A 20,914-nucleotide genomic window follows, 5' to 3' on the forward strand; every position below is an offset into this window, starting at 1 on the left:
CAGACCAGAAGTGTATCCCTCACTGGTAAGATCAGACCATAAACTAATCTCACTAGATATTCACATCCCGACCCCAGCCCCTGCCCAGAAAACCACAGTGAAAAACTTCTCTAAAGCAAATTTCACACTCCTCAAAACTGAGGTGGAATCCTTCAAAGCCCCCGGGCCTGTGGAAAATATGGCCCAGACCGCAGAATCCTTTATAAACGCATTCTATGAACACCTTCAGGAATGCATGGATCATGCAATCCCAAATAAAACCAAGACCCAATCCTCCAAAGTTAGGCGTCCTGTCTGGTGGACCCCAGCCATAAACAAACTATACAATAGAAGGAGGAAGCTACTACATGATAGAGCAAAATCCCAAAAAGGGAAGGCATCTCTGATCAGTATTAGCAAAAAACTACAGGCACTCATAAAATCGTCTAAGGCCAGCTTCAAGAGAAAAATTGCACAGGACACTAAGGATAATCACAAGGCTTTCTTTAGTTATGTTAGGAACCTGGGTGGGAATTCCCAGATATGCTCAGAATTAGTCCAAAATGACAAAAAATACACCGAACCCACAGACATTGCCAACATCCTAGCTGACAGGTTCAGCACAAACTTCTCCCCCTCTTCCCCACCAAAAGGGAAAATATCTATCCCAGCAGAGTGCTGCCTCCCTGACATCTCAGATGGTCAGGTAAGAGCCGCCCTCTCCAAAGCAAAAAACACAGCATCAATGGGACCAGACGTTGTCCCGGGCTGCGTCCTACATGAACTCCAAGAAGAACTAAACCCAAACATAAAACTACTGTTCAATCTCAGCCTTACTACAGGATATGTACCCAAAGAGTGGCGTATAGCAACAGTGGTCCCTCTCCACAAAGGTGATGCCTCAACGGATCCTGGAAACTATCGCCCCAAAAGCTTGACTAGCCTGGTCTGCAAAGCTATGGAAAGGATCATCATGAACCTCATAAATAGAGATATTGGGGACCTACAGACACTGGATCCTACCCAGTTCGGCTTTGTTAAGGGCAGATCCTGCCTCTTAAACCTGGTCGATTTCTTTAAAACAGTCACCAAGGCCATTGATGAGGGGAAGGTGGTCCACACAGCCTACCTGGACCTTGTAAAAGCCTTCAAAACAATACCCCACTCGGGCATTATAGATAAGCTCACCAGCTTAAATATAAACCCCTATGTCACTAGATGGGTTGCAAACTGGCTCAAGGACAGAACCCACATGGTTAGAATTGCTGGAGCTATGTCAGACTCCAAACCAGTTACAAGTGGCGTCCCACAAGGCTCAGTCCTGGGACCTCTCTTGTTTGGTATATATTTCTCAGAGGTACAGGCTAACACAGAAGGACTGTGGCTGACCAAGTTCGCAGATGACTGCAAACTGGGCGCCATAATCGACTCTCCAGCCGACACAAGCATCCTACAAAAGGGCCTCATAGAAACGGACAACTGGTGCCAGAGCCATGGCCTCAAGCTAAACACCAAAAAGTGTATAGTCATCCCCTTTGGCAAAAACAAAGTGCCCACAAATTACCACATAGGTGGTAATCCATTAAGTACGGAAGAAGTAATTAGGGACCTGGGGACCCAAGTTGATAGCAATCTCTCATTTGACAACCACGTGGCCAAAGTGGTTAGAAAAACATTTTATATAGCCCACCTAATCATGAAGGGATTCACATCTAGATCAGGGGAGGTCATCGTGCCTCTTTACTCATCCCTCATCAGGCCCATAATTGAGTACAATGCCCCTTTTGGGATGTACCTTACCAGACACCTGCAGCAACTGGAAAGACCCCAAAAGTACCTCACCAAGAGGATCAAAGGGCTCAAACAGATGCCATATGCTGCCCGGTTAAAGAAACTTCAGTTCTACTCAGTGGCATACTGCCTGCTCAGAGGCGATCTGTGCCTGACGTATAAAGCCATGTCCAACCCGGAATTAATGGACATGCTGCAACTCAGAAAATCCAAATCCCATCGAGCTACGCGCTCGAGAGACTTGAACCTCAGCACTGAAATAAATAGGACATGCTGGAGGGACAGATTCATAACCCAGAGGCTCCCTTCACTCTGGAATAAAATCCCAGTCCAGGTTAGGCAGAGTCCCTCATTGACTCTCTTCAAGAGGAATCTTGATGAGTGGATGGGAGATAGTAGGTTTACCCCAGGTATCACTTCTGTGTCACGGTTAGACAGAGGCACAGTATACTAACCTCAAAAAAGGGCATAGCAAAATTCATTTAAAATGGGTGGCGAAAGCCAAAAACACTCTGGCTAGGCTTATAAATGCCCTAGGGCAGATAGCCTAGTATGAACCTATGAACATATGAACCTATTTAAGAGTGGCTTGTACAGTGTCACCAAATACATATGCAAGTACACCAAGAGCTTAAATATCTTTAAACAAACCAGCCTCAATTAAAATGTTTAAATATATTTAATAATAAATAATAAAAGAACAAGACAATACTCATAAAATACAGTAACTGCAGAGTTCAGAATCACAGGAAATATTTTAAAACAACATTGCAGGACAGTCTCAAACAAGTACAGAAAACATCTAAACTAATCTTTACTATATTCCTAGCTATATCTAAGAGATACTATGCCCTAAATAACTTACTTACAGAGCAAGGGAAATGCAGATGAGAAGTGCTGAATGAATATTTCTAGGTCTAAGACAAGATACAAAATGCCCAGTCTCTGAGAGAGTTCCCAAATTAATATCAGAACATTACTGCTGGATTAGCCTGGATGATATCACTCTTTGTCACCTGCCTTTAGTTCCCAGGCTAACAGAAACTTAACAAAATTTAACATTTCTCTGTGAAAAATGCATATCCCTCAGATGTTTGTTCAAAACTGGAAGTCGTAAAACAATTAAATACTTTTACATTTTAGACCTAGTAATTACTTCTCTCCAAGACAATAGAAAGAAACTTCTAGCTCTAGACATTGTCTGCTTGCTGCATTGAAACTACTTTTTATAGCACATCATAAAGCACTTCTAATTTCAACTTATTTTCTTGAAGTTTTGTAAGTTAACTCTGTATGTTCCAGCTTTTACTATTAAAACATGCATTTGCACAGGTATATAGTTTATATACATTTCTGTTCTTTTCCAGTAGGGTACACTGTGGTTACATTCTTGAAGCTCAGTACATAACATACAGTTCAACACACACTTCTGCACCAGTAGTTTAAAATCCACATAACATATAGTTCTCTTACATTTGTAAGACAAGCATATAAATCTTATTAATATTTTCAAGTGACATATAATTATTTACAAAATTCCAGATAGCTGGACTGGCAGTATTTCCCTGGTGTCACAGGTGGGATTTAGTACTACTGAAAACTGAACATGCTAGAGTTTCATTCTCTATATCCTTTGACATAGAAAGCCGAAATACTATACCTCTTGCCCTTCTTTTGGTAAAATCAGTTCCTGTGTGACCATGATGTAAAAGTTTGATATATTCCTGTTGTAAGGCTATAGGAATTTCCACTTTTTGACCTTTCATGATGATTCCATCTTCCATCATGAGCTCGTCTCGGTAAGGAAAAAACGTTTGTATGTCAAGTGGTAGACTGGTTTGTCGCATTTTTTCATCCTAGACTGAACATTTTCAGCTTCTGGAGAATAAGGTCTGAAGTTGTGTGATTTCTAATCTCATCAAGACATGACGATGAAAAACATCTGACTTTCATGATTTCAAAGTCTGCTTTCTCATTTTCATGCTGTTCTTTTATTTGTCTGAGTGCTGTTGACAAAGCATCACCCAGGTATAAATATTTTCCTTTGGTGTAGACAATACTGAAATTGTACTTTTGCAATTTTAACATTATGCATTGCAAGCGTGCAGGGGCTGTATGTAATGGCTTTTTCAAAATTGTCACTAGAGGTTGGTGATCAGTCTCTATTTGAATAGATCTTCCATAAATATAATCATTAAACTTCGAACATGCAAACACTACTGCCAAAGCTCTTTCTCAATTTGTGCATAATTCATCTCTGTTTGAGTTAAAGTTCTGGCTGCGTAGGCTACTTGTATGCCTTCTTTAAGACATGCTGCACCAAGACCACACTTTAAAGCATCACACAAAAGAGTTGCAGGTTTGCAAACATCATATCTCAATGTGGGTCGACTGGCAATTTTCTGTTTCAGAAAGTCAAATGATTTTTTCTGTTGCTCTAACACATCAGATTACATTTTTGCATGTCAACTCATGTAACAGTGCTGAAAGCTCCCTCAAATCTGTGATGAACTTTCCTAAACAGTGGACCATACCAAGAAAATACTGTAAAGATGTGACATTTTCTGGAACTAGCATCTCAATAATTGCTGCTTGCTTAGATGGATCTGGTTGTAAGCCAGAATTAGTAAACAAGTGACCCACATAAACAACTTGAATTTACATTTCTGAAGATTAATTTTAAGACTGACTTCACATGCACAGTCTAGAACTTTCTTGAGGTTTCTGTCATGTTTGTCTTCACCATTGCCCCCTACAATAATGTTGTCTACAATGATAGCACATGGATAACCTGAAAAATCCTAATGGCATATTAAAAGTGGTTAATGATAAAGATTTGCGAAATTTGCCAAAATTAACTTTTTGCATCTAAGACTGAAAAAATAGTGGCATTTGGCATGAAAACGGCTACTTCTTCCACTGTGCAGATTGGATGATGAGGAAGTTTAAGTGCTTTGTTTAAATTTCTTGGATCAATACATATTTGAATATCATCTGAGCTTTTCTTATGAGCTATGACCATGGAGGATACCCATTCATTTGGCTCTTCCACTGGAATAATTACTCCTAAATTCACTATTTTGTCTAGTTTTGCTTTTACTTTGCTCTGCATTGCTACCAGAAGCTTCCTTGGTGGTCTGACAGTTGTGCTTATTTCATAGTTTAAATTCATGGAATATGTGACTGGTAGTTTACCAAGCTTGTCTTTGAAAATATCAGCATATTCACAAAAAAAATATTCTGTGTAAAACTATCGTGGTTGTTCAGACTTATATGGTGGACCTCTTTATTAACTGAAATCAGTCCCATTCTCAAATTGTCTTTGAGGCCTAACAGTGACTGAATATGTCTTTTGACTATGGAAAACTGCACATCATAGCTGTTCCTAACTGAATGACATGTGAGAACTAATGCGCCATCAGTTTGAATCTCTTTACCACCATAAGCAACTAGTTTTGCACACTTTTCTGAATCAAGTTGCTCACCAGCTCGTACTTTGGAAAACATTTGTGCTGATAAAACATTGCACTTGGATTCAGTGTCTACTTTAAGCTTTGCAGGTTTCCCATTCATCTGAACAGTACAAAATATTTTACTCTGCTGACAAATGATAGTCTACTGCATTAATTGTTTCACCAATCACAGAGACACCCTCAACATAAAAAGTTTGCTTGCAGTTAAATCTCCATGCTTTCTCAGATGTTCTCTCTTAATAAAAGAATGTCATACTTTATATTTACAAAGCCTTTTGAAATAATTCCACTTTTTACATTTGTGACATTGCTGACCAAAAGCTAAGCACTTCTCTCATTTAGGTTCATGGTTACCTCTACAATTATGACAGTTAACAATAAAGTTGAGTGCTGTGGCCCCGTTTGGTTTATAATCAAGGTTGGGTACTCCGATGTTTGACAGCTAACAGTGAGGTTGGGTGTGGCAGCTTTCAGTTTATATCTCTTTTTCATCTTAGCTTTCTGTCATACACTATCAGCATTCATACTATTAGATACTGCAAGCACTTTTTTTCATTCGTAAGCATATCGGTGTACTTTTCTGTTAGCTCATGCATTTGAAATAAACTGAGCATTGGCTGTATCAGGCACACACAATATATAATTTATTAGGATAAGCGCTTTCGTCTGGTGCACATCACCAGACTTCTTCAGACAAATAAATATATTACCATGACATTTTTATATTAACAGCTGATTGAAACAAACCAATTAGAAATCACATCCAATTCATCCATTAAAAGAACACTTGATCATTATTACAAATTAAACTCAAAAAGACTTATACATGTAGTACAAGACTTTTACAAACTTTTTAAATGTCCTTCACAATTAATAAATATACCCTCATAAAAACTTCATAAAATATAAAATATAATACATAAAATATTAGCTGACATCTCATCTATCATAAACCTTTAACTTTAATGTACTGGCAATAGATACCAGTTCATTTAGACCTGGGGGCTACTTGCATTGGTAAAAATCTGCCACCATGTTTCCCTGGTCTCTAAATAAACTTTCCAAGGTCCTCCCCTGTTATTATATCTGACCTGCTCCAAAACTACATATTTAAAGGTGTGTTGTGGGTAAATTTTAATACGCCTATATAATGCATTTTTTTCATTGGCCTGTCTGATTTCATACATGTGCTCATATACCCTCTGTGCCAATTTTCGTTGGGTTTTACCTATGTAAAACGCTGGGCAGTTCTTGCACAATGCCAAATAAACCACTGCTTGGGAATTACAATTGTATTTTCCCCTGGTAATTATTCTTTTGTCACAAACCTGAACATAAGTTGTTGACAAAATGTGGTTACATTTTGAGGACATACTCTGATTGTGAGGCTGTCATTTTACCTTGTATCCTACACTTGCCACATTTCTCCAGGATGCCTTTTAAATTCTGTCCTCTCCGATAAACTAAGTTCGGATGGTCCCCCAGGACATTACCCAAATTTTCTTGTAAGATATATTCCAATTTTTTCTGATGATGTCCTGAATTATAAACATATCTCTAGAATAGCCAGTTACAAAGGGACAGAAGGGAACGCCTCGTCCTAATAAAATGTTATTGTTATTATTATTGTTATTATTACCGTCATTATTACTATTATTACTTGTGCCAGGCATGTCTTGGTTACCTACCCCTTGTACATTTACATGAGACTCTATTCCTTGAGATTCTTCGTACGCAATACTGTTTCTACTCATACCCAAAATAGGTTTATATACCAGCGTTTGCCACTTGTAAATAACTTCACTCTTAATATTGTCAATCAGCCTCACTGGGTAACCTCTCTCTCTAAACATTATAGACATTTTTTCGCATTCTTCCAGAAAGTCTTCATATTCCGAGACCATACGGGCTGCTCTTACTAGTTGCACTTTTATAATCCCCCTTTTTACATGTCAGGGGTGATTACTGGAAAAATGCAAAATACTATTTGAGTAGGAAGGGCTCCTAAAAATAGTATACTTTATACCCCCCTCCTGCTTTTTAGAGACCATAACATCCAAATAGGATATTTTATTACAATCATACTCATAGGTGAACTAAAAATTCTGTACTCAGATTGATGTACTCCAAAAACTGGGGAATCAGATCACATGGTCCATTCCACACTACAAACAAATCGTCCAAATATCGAATGTATAAGGACATATATTTCTAAAAAGGAGATGGGAATAATATTGTTTTCTGTTGGCAGATTTTTACAAATGCAAGTAGCCCCCCCAGGTCTAAATGAACTGGTATATATTACCAGTACATTAAAGTTAAAGGTTTATGATAGATGAGATGTCAGCCAATATTTTATGTATTATATTTTATATTTTATGAAGTTTTTATGAAGGTATATTTATTAATTGTGAAGGACATTTAAAAAGTTTGTAAAAGTCTTGTACTACATGTATAAGTCTTTTTGATTTTAATTTATAATAATGATCAAGTGTTCCTTTAATGGATGAATTGGATGTGATTTCTAATTGGTTTGTTTGAATCAGCTGCTAATATAAAAATGTTATGGTAATATATTTATTTGTCTGAAGAAGTCTGGTGATGTGCACCAGACAAAAGCGCTTATCCTAATAAATTATATATTTTGTGTGCCTGATACAGCCAGTGCTCAGTTTATTTTATTTTACTCAGGTTTTTATGTGCTTTGCGGTGTTACAAGTGTTTGGAGGTCGGAGCACTATGGCTGAAGGCAACAATCAAGATGTTGGTGTTACACATGCTGAATTCAGATTATTATCTGATTTAGTGAAAAATCTTACAGCATTGGTTCAGCAGCTGCTTCCCAAGACTATTGGAGAAAATGAAGGCCGATCGGATGTGGATTATCGGTTGAACCCTGAAGTGTTGAGACAACTGGGGAATGAGCCTGGGTCTGGTTTTCAGGAAATCATGGCTTCTACATCCAGTGAAACCACTAACAGCAGGGGTATTCCACCAAACAGAGGGAGACCGTTACTATCTACATTGGATTCCTGGTTGTGTAAGGATGTACCAACTGTTATGATGACCAGAGGTAACATTTCACCTATTATTTCTAAATTAAGTGAATTCCAAGAGAAACTAACTAGGTATAAGACGATACAGCAGGAGAATACATATTTTTCGGAATGTCTAAAACTGAAGCAGGTTCCAAAAGGGCTAAGAAACTGGAGGTACCCTACTGGACTGGTGGAGCAATCCCCCCTACACTTGGGACTGCTCACTATGTTTGACTGGCACGGATGTGAGCTCATGGAGCTCCTATCCAAGTGGAATAAGATAGTGCTTGATTCTTTGCATGTCAAGATTAGGGAACTGGAAATTTTTATTCACAACTCAGGGTTCCTCGATTGTTGCAAGGCACAGTATGAAGCTGTGTTCAGAGAAGTGGATGGTATGGTGGCATCCATTTCTAACCGAAAAGCTAAAAAGCTAGATAGGGATAGATGAGCCTACCAGAATGGCACAGTGTATCTGCCTCCACCAACAGTACAAGGGAATCATTCTTTAGTAAATAATGGGCCAGGTCTGACAGTTACAAATTGACAGAATATTAATAACGAAGCCAAAGACCCTTTAGACTCACCAATGGTGACGAGATCAGGGAGACTGAGAAATCGAAGGCAGGGGAATTGGAGTCCATATGTACAAGCCAAGTGGAAGAGGGGCCCCACCAACAACAGCAACAAGTTTCAGAGGTGACTGTTTCACCTGTATTCAAAATTATTTTGAATGCAGCAAATGATTTTAGTGTGTATAATTATACTAATGTTGAATTTTCTTGTGAACATGCTGATTTGTTGTGTAAAGGGGGCAACTTTGTACCTTGAAATAAAACTGACATTACTAATTTAATATGTGATTTGAAGGTGTATGTGAGGAATTTAAACTTGAAGTACTTGCACAGAAACAATGTTATTTTCAATGACAATGGTGATAATGCTAAGGGTATCAGGATGCCTAGTACTTTTAACCCTGAAGTACATCCAATACTATGAGGCTTTGAATCAGCTTGTGAAACATATTTCCATCATTATTTAAGTAAAAGTGAAATTGGAAATAATTTAACCCAGGAACAGAATATTATTTTGATGGAGCTTAAAGAACATGTTGATTTAAGATACATGCAACCAGATAAAGGGGGAGGAATAGTTATTATGACTAAGGATGATTATGTGCAAAAAATTTTTAACATGCTTTACAGTGATACTTACTGCGAGGCCTCAGTAAATAAAGCCAACACTTCCTATAGTAGGACAGATTGGGAATTGTTGGACATGGTGACACAGGGACAAATAGATATAGATAAGTATAACTACATGGTCAATGAAGATACAAAAACCCCTTCAATTTTTGGAGTTCCGAAAATTCATAAGGACCTGACAAATCCCCCCTACGCCCAATAGTTGATTCTGGGTGGTCCAAGACAAGTTACATAGCTAAATACTTGGATGTAAAACTCAAGCAGGGGTTGCTTGGGGTGTCTCATATTTGCCGTGATTCCTGGCAATTTTTGGAAAGGTGTAATAATTTATTCCCATTCAGTGATGGAATCTTTTTAACAATAAATGTTAAAGATTTGTACAGTTTTATCCCCCACGTGACCAGATTAGATTGGTTTTCTGAATTTTTGTTGGTGGAATTTGGATTAGATCAAGATGTAATCAATGTCTATATGCAACTAATGGAAATAGTATTAAAAAATAATTAAATTTTTTTTGAAGGCCATTATTTTAAACAAGTGGAGGGTGTGGCCATGGGGTCAGCATGTGGCCTGCTATTCGCTAATATAGTGATGGCCTGGTGGGAGAAAACAATATTATTCCTATCTCCTTTTTACAAATATATGTCCTTATATGTTCGATATTTGGACAATTTGTTTGTAGCATGGAATGGACCATGTGATCTGATTCCCCAGTTTTTGGAGTACATCAATCTGAGTACAGAATTTTTAGTTCACCTATGAGTATGATTGTAATAAAATTTTCTATTTGGATGTTATGATCTCTAAAAAGCAGGAGGGGGGTATAAAGTCTGCTATTTTCAGGAAACCTTCCTACTCAAATAATATTTTGCATTTTTCCAGTAATCACCCCTTACATGTAAAAAGGGGGATTATAAAAGAGCAGCTAGTAAGTTCAGCCCGTATGGTCTTGGAATATGAAGACTTTCTGGAAGAATGCGAACAAATATCTATAATGTTTAGAGAGAGAGAGGTTACCCAGTGGGGCTGATTGACAATATTAAGAGTGAAGTTATTTACAAGTGGCAAACGCTGGTATATAAACCTATTTTGGGTATGAGTAGAAACAGTATTGAGTACGAAGAATCTCAAGGAATAGAGTCTCATGTAAATGTACAAGGGGTAGGTAACCAAGACATGCCTGGCACAAGTAATAATAGTAATAATGACGGTAGTAATAACAATAATAATAATAATAATAACAATAACATTTTATTAGGACGAGGTGTTCCCTTCTGTCCCTTTGTAACTGTCTATTCTAGAGATATGTTTATAATTCAGGACATCATCAGAAAAAATTGGAATATATCTTACAAGAAAATTTGGGTAATGTCCTGGGGGACCATCCGAACTTAGTTTATCGGAGAGGACAGAATTTAAAAGGCATCCTGGAGAAATGTGGCAAGTGTAGGATACAAGGTAAAATGACAGCCTCACAATCAGAGTATGTCCTCAAAATGTAACCACATTTTGTCAACAACTTATGCTCAGGTTTGTGACAAAAGAATAATTACCAGGGGAAAATACAATTGTAATTCCCAAGCAGTGGTTTATTTGGCATTGTGCAAGAACTGCCCAGCGTTTTACATAGGTAAAACCCAAGAAAATTGGCACAGAGGGTATATGAGCACATGTATGAAATCAGACAGGCCAACGAAAAAAATACATTATATAGGCATATTAAAATTTACCCACAACACACCTTTAAATATGTAGTTTTGGAGCAGGTCAGATATAATAACAAGGGAGGACCTTGGAAAGTTTATTTAGAGACCAGGGAAACATGGTGGCAGATTTTTACCAATGCAAGTAGCCCCCCAGGTCTAAATTAACTGGTATCTATTACCAGTACATTAAAGTTAAAGGTTTATGATAGATGAGATGTCAGACAATATTTTATGTATTATATTTTATATTTTATGAAGTTTTTTATGAAGGTATATTTATTAACTGTGAAGGACATTTAAAAAGTTTATAAAAGTCTTGTACTACCTGTATAAGTCTTTTTGATTTTAATTTATAATAATGGTCAAGTGTTCCTTTAATGGATGAATTGGATGTGATTTCTAATTGGTTTGTTTGAATCAGCTGCTAATATAAAAATGTCATGGTAATATATTTATTTGTCTGAAGAAGTCTGGTGATGTGCACCAGATGAAAGCGCTTATCCTAATAAATTATATATTTTGTGTGCCTGATACAGCCAGTGCTCAGTTTATTTTATTTTACTCAGTTTTTTGTGTGCTTTGCGGTTTTACAAGCTCATGTATTTGACAAATCTTTCTGGCTTTGCTTAACATTAGATCACTGTCTTGAAGCAAAATCTTTCTCACTGCATCATTATTAACACCACACACATACGTCTGTCTTTTATCAACTCATCTCATAAATCACCAAATCTGCACGTTTTGTATTTATTTTTCAAGTAAGTAATATATGCTGTTATAGTTTCACCAGGTTTTTGATTTCTTGTGTAAAATATGTGCCTTTCCATTGTAGTATTCATTTGAGGGTTACACATTTCTCTAAATTTGTTTCAAACACTCAGGGTCTTCCCACATTTTAGCCTGTGAAACAATATGGCACTTGTCCTTTTCCCCTGCATACACAGCAGGTGCATACACAAATGAACATTACCTTTCAAGCTAAGTTGAGGAGTATAAATGCTTTCTTATGTGCATCTTTATCAGAAAATGCAGCTTGTATGAAAATATCATATTCTTGTTCAAACACTTTCCAATTCTCAGCAATACTGTTATCAAACATCAGCAGTTCAGGTCTGCGAAATCAATCTACCATAACAACAAAATTCGTTTAAATGAAAACACAACAAGCTCTCTGAAATGGCTTTGTTTTAACATTGCACACGCTGCCAACACTCTGGACACTTCAGATGCTTCAAATAGCTTTAGTTAATGCAAAAAAAGTAGTACATTGCAAAGAAATATGGTTGTTTTATCTTTCCTGTACATTTTAACACTTCAGAAGTAGTTTCTAACAGTTATGCAATTATTTTGAATACTTTTAACAGTATGTCACAATTTCGGACATTTCGTTCATCTCAGTTATTATTTTGAATGTTTTGAATGCTTTGCCACACAGTCGGCAACTGAAAAATCATTTAAATGAGTTTAAGTACCTTGAAATTACAGCTGACCTGTTTGTGAGTTCACTCCTGTATATTTCTCCTTTTCTAACTTTGTGCCTCATGGCTTGTAAGCTGCTTCAGCTTCAGATTCCATTCTGATACCATGTCGCTTGTCTCATGCATTCAAAAGAGACGATGAAGTGGTGTATAGATTCAAGATATTTATTGTACATAAACACATCAGGAACTGTAACTGGAACATGTACTAATTGCTAATTAATTAATACTAATTACTAATAGTACTAATTAGTAGTAATTAATAATAATAGTATTAGTAATAATAATAATAACTAATAATTAACTTAGATTAATTAATTAATTAATTAATTAATTAATTAGATTAGTACTAATTGCTAATGAATTACTAATGTTAATTGATTCACTCATTACTTCAGACATACTCACATGTGCATCTCACCTCATGAATGCTTTCACTCTGGCTGACTGTACAAAATGACACTGCTCTTGCATGTACTCAGTACTTATATAGTATCTAGCTACAGTGGCTCACTAGGACCAAACATGTACACACTGATCTACACTTTGTTTTATATTTTATGTGATTCAATTCTAATATAACACAATCCATGTAAAATCTGCTCAGTTGTCTCTTTATATGTCTTCTTTCGGACGTGTAAATATTCAGTAAATGTAAATTCTTTGAATTTTTTTTTTTTTTTTTCAAAATTTTTGTATCCATTTAACAGTATAGTAACAAGAAAAAACAAATAAACTATATGCAATGTCCATAACAACTAAAAAGCAATATACATAGGAGATTACTTAATATTTCTCTAACACATTAGGCAATTTTGTCCAAGCAATTAAATAATGAGTTGTGTTGTTAGTCCTTGTTTTCATAATAGCAATCTCATTCTTACAAATATATTTCACAAGATCAATAAACTCAGTTTTAAAGACAGGAGTAGATTGGGATTGACAATTTTTTTTAACAATTTTCCTTGCTATAAAGAAGATAGACCATAGTAAAAATGTTTGGGTTTTAGGAATGACTTTAGTAACAGGAACATTGAAAAGGATAAGGGAGTCAGAAATTATACAGTTGCCATTCCATAGAGCTTTACAAAGATATTTAAAGTCTAACCAAAATGGGGAAATTATTTTGCAATTAACAACCATATATATCCAGTCAGCATCAGGGTGTCCACATCTCCAGCATTTCATTTAATCTTTCTTGTACATTATTGCTAGTCTATGTAGGGTGAAAAAAACATCAATGTAAAAATTTTCATGTGTATACATGCCAGAACATGGAAGATGTGGATTCCTTCAATTGTAAACAAAGATTTTTATCATTTTCTGAGAATACTTGTCTATTAACTATACTTGAATAATTCCATAAAGAAACATCTGTTTTGCTAAAATCATTTCTGAGAATTTTCTAAATAACAGATATGTATGGAGTGTTCTTAGGTGAGATAATAATTGTTGAGATAAAATCCAAGATTTTTAAGTTACTCTTATTGTATGCCTCTAATGAGGGTACGTGCTTAGTATGTATAAAATCCTTACAAGTCTGGATATCTAGCCAATTGCAATTTTGCAAACTATGTCTGCTGATCAAATAGTCTGCAGAACTTATTTTATTAGATGAGAGAAATTGATTCCAATATAATAGGTCACCCTTCTTAAATTCTAACATTTTCTGAGTATTAAAATATATCAAACATTCTTTTGTGTAAGCAATAGGAAACATAATTATTAATAAATTCTTAATTAAGTGATTAGAAAACATAAGCTTTTTAAACAAAAGCAATATTTGGTTTATAAGAGGTGTGAGAACAAGTTTTGACGTTTCACTTTGAATGTATATTTTTAAAATGCATATGAAGATGTTTGTATGTATTTGAGTATATGGTTCAAGCAATGTCCTATTACTATTAAGAAGTAATGTTTCATGTACTGAGTTCCAATATGATATATAAGAAATATTATTCCAAAGCAACACCATGTTAATAAATGTATAGTTTAAATAAAAATCAATATGTGGACACCATATACCTCCTTCATCCCAGCTTGTGGTGTGCCACAGAAGAGAAATTTTTGTTTTTTTGGATACCAAAGGAAGTTAAATAATAAGTTATTAATTTTCTGTTTAATTTTGACAGGTGGAGAAATTATTAGGGCTTGGCCAATGAATAAGATTTTTAGGTACCAGTATCATTTTGATTAAAGCTAATCTATCTTCAAATGTGAAGACAAGTTTGTTACAATTGTCTATTAGACTAGTAATTGAGTTTATAAGTTGTTGATAATTAGATGTGAGTGACTTTTTATAATTGAATTCAATAATGATTCCTAGATATTTAATATGCATGCCCTCCCAGTTTATGTCTCTTTTTGATCTAAGTTTCATAGTAACATTGTTATTCACTAGAAGTGCCTGAGTTTTGTTGTGATTCAATTATAGACCAGAGATGTTTGCAAAGAAGTCTAGATTATGTAATAGGTGATCTACTGAATTTTCAATATTTTTAGAAGTTATTAGTATATCATCAGCAAACAGTTGTATCTTGGTGAATAATTTGCCTGGCACTTTATATCCTTTAACACTGTCATTATTTCTAACATAATTTGCAAGAGGCTCAATCCCCAGGGCAAAATGTAATGGGGAGAGGGGGCACCCCTGTTTAGTACATGTTAATATTTTGAATGGGTTAGATAGATAAGATCCAATCTTTACATAGGCTATGGACTTTTCATATAGTTTTTTAATTAAACCTATAAAGTTTGGGTAGGAATTGCATTTTTGTAAAAGCTTTAAACAGATATGGCCAACTTAGGGAGTTCAAAGCTTTATCTATAACAAGGCTTAAAATAGAAAGCTCATTTTTCCCTGTTTGCTAAGTCTATTAAGTACAGTAATCTAATTACATTGTCTTGTACCTTTCTGTTTTTGATAAACCTGGTTTGGTCTTCATGAATTAAAATTGAAAAATTATTATTTAATTTGTCTGTTAAGATAGACATGAATATCTTGTAATCAATGTTAAGCAAAGAACTTGGCCTGCATGATGTGCAAAGGTTGGGATATTTTTTGGTTTTAAAATGGGAGAGATGATAGAATATTTCCTTGAGGGAGGGATGTTAGCTGTAGTTTTAACTTCTTGGAATGCATTGAATAAGATTTTCAAGATGTTATCAGGTAAGAGTTTGTAAAATTCCTGAATTAGACCATCCAGCCTTGGTGTCTTTTTTGTCTTAAGATTTTTTATGTGTTCCTTTAATTCTTTAAAGGAAAAGGGTTTATCTAAGTTATTAATATTGTGTTTGGAAAGCTTCATTTGAATATTATTATCAAGAAAGTTGTCTATACTTTTGTTATCACCTGTAGATATGTTATTATTATTAATATTCTTGTAATGGTTTTCAAAACATAATAAGATATTTTTTAGATCTGTAACTTTGATAGTCTGATTATTTCTATTGTATATTATTTCTTTTATATTACTTTTATCATTAAAATATTTAGATCTAATCGCAATCCTGTGCATACTCTTTGGATACATTGAGTAGGATTGTAATCTGACTTTTTCCAGATTTATTGATATTTTATGCTGCATGATATCCTGATATTCCTTGTTCAGTTTACATAGGTCAGCTAATGCAGATTTGTCATTTGATGTAAGTTTTAATTTTAGTTCATCAATTTCTATTTGTATGTCTGCCAGTTTTTATCCCACTCTTTCCTTTTATTTATATGCCAACTTTTGACTTTACCATCTAAGTCTACCTTTAATGTGTCCCATAGGATAATATCTGAAACTTCTCCATTATTATTAATGTCTAGGTGAAGCTTTATTTCATCTAGAAACCATTCTTTAAATCCTTGTACTGTTACTAGATAAGCAGGTAGTCTTTAGCAGAAGATTAAGGGGTCAGTATTAAGTGTTACATTGAAGGTGATAGCATTGTGATCAGACATAGGGGATAACATCAGCATTACATTATCAGTTTTGGCCAGTAAAGAACTGGTTACAAAGACTTTGTCTATGTTAGCCTGTATACCAAATCTGTAATAGTAGTGAGAATCCTTCAGGGAGGATAATATTTTTATACCATCAGTGTCAATTAGGTTTTTGTCTTTTATGTAGTTGTTCAAATGCTTGGCAACAGAGGACATATTGAATGGTTTAGAGCTTGTAGCATCAGTGGAGGACAAGATACAATTAAAATGACCTACTAATAGTAACTCACCTTTAGACTTTTTTAATCCCAATACCTGGTATCCAGGAGGTGTTTGCAAAAGCGTTCATCTTTTTATCTAGTTTTAGTATGACTAAAGCAAGCATACTATCATTGCTTGAGTATGAGTCAACTATTTCTGGAATTCTCATTGATTCTCTGTGTAAAATTAGGACACCTCTTCTTTTGTTGTGTAGTTTGAACTTTGCTGGCCTTTTGTTTTTTTACTTGGACTCATCCTTTTTGAGGCAGTGCAGTTGCCGTACTTGCAAGGGTTGTTTCATTTTGTAGTTTGAACTTACTAAAATCTTATAATACTTAAAGGTTAATTTGTTTAGATCTTCTGTTACTAAGTGGGATTTTTGAATGAATGAAAAATCTGCTTTATGTAGCATTAAATATTTGTTGACACTACTCCTTTTCATGGGGTTTTTCAACCCATTGACATTAAAAGATATAATGCTAAATATTATCATTTGATGGAGACTGCTATTATAAGTAAAACTGAAAAGTGCTTTCCTTGATTCATTATGACAAATACATTTTTTAAACTGTTATGGAGAATTTAAAAACTCTAAATTTGAAAATAAAACTGTATATTTTAATAACCTTCTGCATAGATAAAGTATATCCAGGCTTACTATAGCTCTCACAGAAGCCACAAACTAACCTTCTCATGACATCTAGTGGGAATTCCTAGCTACTGCAGGTTAGTAGCAAGTAGAAGGGAAACTGCATGCACATTAAAAGCATACAAAAGGAAACATTCAATTTAATATACTATGTATGCATGAACTAAGAACGTGAAGCTGTGTACAGTTTCTTAAATTTCTTTTTATCTAAACAGACTAACTAAGATAAATCATTAATCCTAATAATTATTTGTTGCTATGAGTAAATACAGGACTGTACTGTCATTAAAGCGGACAGAAAAAAATGCATTTAAAACTGTCACTGTCAGAAACATATTTGTAATTCTTATTTAAATATAAATGTAATTCAGATTAAATAAATCAATATTTACAGTAAAAGATATGATTATAAGACTTTTTAGATAAAAAATAATTGCTAAATGAATGAAAACAGTTCAAATGGTCATTCTTGAATCTGACTGGCTGTTAAAGTTCAGTGAAGAGAAACAGGTTCAAAGATCATGCCTACGTCCTGTAAGACAGCACTGGTTGTTTTTCATGAGTCTGTGAGCTAACTGAAACCTTTAGAAGCTTGAGCTTGTCATTAAAGTTGTCAAAATTCCATTGAAAAGTAAGCAAGTGGGATGTGGCCAATATGCCAGACTGCTAGCAGCACTGAACATTAGCTCTGCTTATAACATTTTTATTCTGACAGAAAATTTAATCTAATGTTTGGAAATACTAATCCAAAAGTATATCAGATGATTTGTGATTATTGGTCCTTTATTATTTTTCAAAAATTAGTACTAAAACGTAGGTTCTTATTATTTTTTCCTGTCGAGAAGATTTTCCTCAAGAAATCTAAGTATGAATAACTCAAAGAACTCTCATCAGGACAGTGTGGTAAAGAAGGAGCTGTAAACATTAATAACTACTATTCAAGAACTATCTATAAAAATGGACAAACTAGAGGATAAAATAAATACTATTAAACAAGACTGTAGTAAGCAGCTGGACATTCTTAGTGAAATGGTTAAAAAGCATTCTGAACAAATTGATTCTATCGAGGAATCTGTAACAGATATGGATGGCAGACTGATGGAATGGGAAAGTCAACATGAGTTTCTTTTGAAACAGAATGCAAAACTAACAGAAAAGCTGGAAGACCTAGAAAGTAGGTCATGGAGAAACAACATTAGAATCTATAGAGTACCAGAAAAGGAAGAGGGAACTGATATAATACACTTTCTTAATAACTGGTTTCCAACAGCACTAAATCTTCCTGAAGCCCTTTCTTTCGGTATAGAAAGGGCTCACCGATTTCTAGCAAAACCTATTTCAACAACAGTTTCTGCTACCCCAGATCCATCATTGTTAGATTTTTGTCCTCCCAAGATAAGGATTTGGTTCTGAAGTCTGCGTGGAATAATTCTCCCATCAAGATAAAGGACAAACTCGTTCATTTTGACAATGACTATACTTTTCTGTCATATCTAGAAGGAAAGAATGTGTTCCCTTGATAAAATCTCTTAAAAAAGTTAATATCAAAGCACAAATTCTCTTTCCCTCCAGGATAAAAATATTTTTACCAGAAGGTGAGAAGATCTTTAGCTCTTTGTCAGAGGCTTTGGACTTTATTCACAAGAAAAAAATACTAACTGATATAGAGGACATGGAATGGTCTACACAGAGTCTGAAAAGACATGCAACTAAGAACACTTGGACTGTCAAAGAAAGTGCAAATAAAAAATTAAAAGACAAATAGGATTGTTATCAAATAATACTAAACACTTTCTTGCAGTACACTTTACTTAATGTTTTATTGGAATATATGCACAAAGCAAAGGTAAAGTGTCTTTATTTTACATAATATTTTATTGGAATACATATACAAAACAAAGGTCTTTATTTTGCATAGGCATAGGCATATATCTATGTATGTATACATGTATGTATGTGTGTATGTGTATGTAAATAAATATATATATATATATATATATATATATATATATATATATATGTGTGTGTGTGTGTGTGTGTGTTTGTGTGTGCGTGCCCTTAGGAGATGGCCTACTTAAGATAGTTTTGTTTCCTCTTGGCATTTTTGAAAGATGTTCATATCATGATTAATATATATGTCTTTACTTAAAATCTGCATTTCTTAGTGTAATATATCAACATTCAGTGCTTTATATTAACTAAATGCTCTAATTTTAATTTAACCTAATTTAGTTTAAGGGATGTAAATTATTGATTTATGGGGAAAATCTTACTTTCCCAACATTTTTAGAGAAGGGCTATTCATGTTTTTTTTTTTCACTGTGGAGGCTGCTCGTGCACTTTTTATGCTTCTTTAGACTGGAGAAAACTTAGTTGTTCAAAATTCCCACCAAAAATGCCTTTTCTAAGCCTCTGTGACTGTTTCTTCATGTGCACAAGCATCTACAGGGCACTAGCAACAAGCTAGAGAAGCCGGAGGCAGGAATACAGTGAGCAATGACATCACATGACCTTTGAACTCACACATGACTCAGAAACCAGGAAGCAAAGCTGAAAATGAAACTAGAAGAAAAATTAACTGTTTTTTTTGGTTGTTTTTTTTTTTTCATCTTTTATGCATCTAAAGGTATGGCATCACTTTAAATATGTATTTTTAACAAGCTAGGACTTTAATGGAGTGATTATTTTACTAGTCTTATGAGGAAAATTGCATTTTAATGCTACTGTATGTCTGTTGCTTTGAAACACTGTCTGACAGGATACCATTCTTTGCTTTGATAGCATGCCCTAAATTAATATTTGACTACTTAAACAACCAATTTATTTAATATTCTGAATGCAAAGATATATATAGGATTGAGTCTCCTTTTCCTTCTGTTGCTTTCATGCTTAAGCAACTTTAATCTATATTAGGTATTCTCATTGATGCAGATTTAAAGCAATATAATCAGACTCAGTTGCAATAATAGTTATGATATTATGATTCAAATCTTTGTATGACCACATACACTGTAGGAATGGGTTGTTAAAGTGTTCTAGGTCACTCTATTCTGTTCAATTAGTATTAATAGACCAACATATGGTCCCCACCTTTTTTCTGTATTGCTATAGTTATAAACACAAGAGACTGTAATGCAGGTATAAAATATATAGGTATTAGAAGCTTATGCCTATAAGCCAACTAGGTTAATTGGTGAAACTGTCTCCTTATTTTCCAATACCTAGTAGTGGTTTACACGATATTACATACGAATCCACTGTGATTGCCTGATGGACTTTTTATGCTCATATTTGTTTGAGTTACCTTAGAAATGCTTTACTGTTTGTATATACTACATTTAAAGCAGAAGCTATTTATGTATGTTTTTGGTGTGTGAGATGGTATTAAAGGGTGGTTAATTAA

This window comes from Protopterus annectens, chromosome 2.part2, assembly GCF_019279795.1.
Source record: "Protopterus annectens isolate FY-2018-M chromosome 2.part2, PAN1.0, whole genome shotgun sequence".
In the NCBI taxonomy this organism is placed as follows: domain Eukaryota; kingdom Metazoa; phylum Chordata; order Ceratodontiformes; family Protopteridae; genus Protopterus; species Protopterus annectens.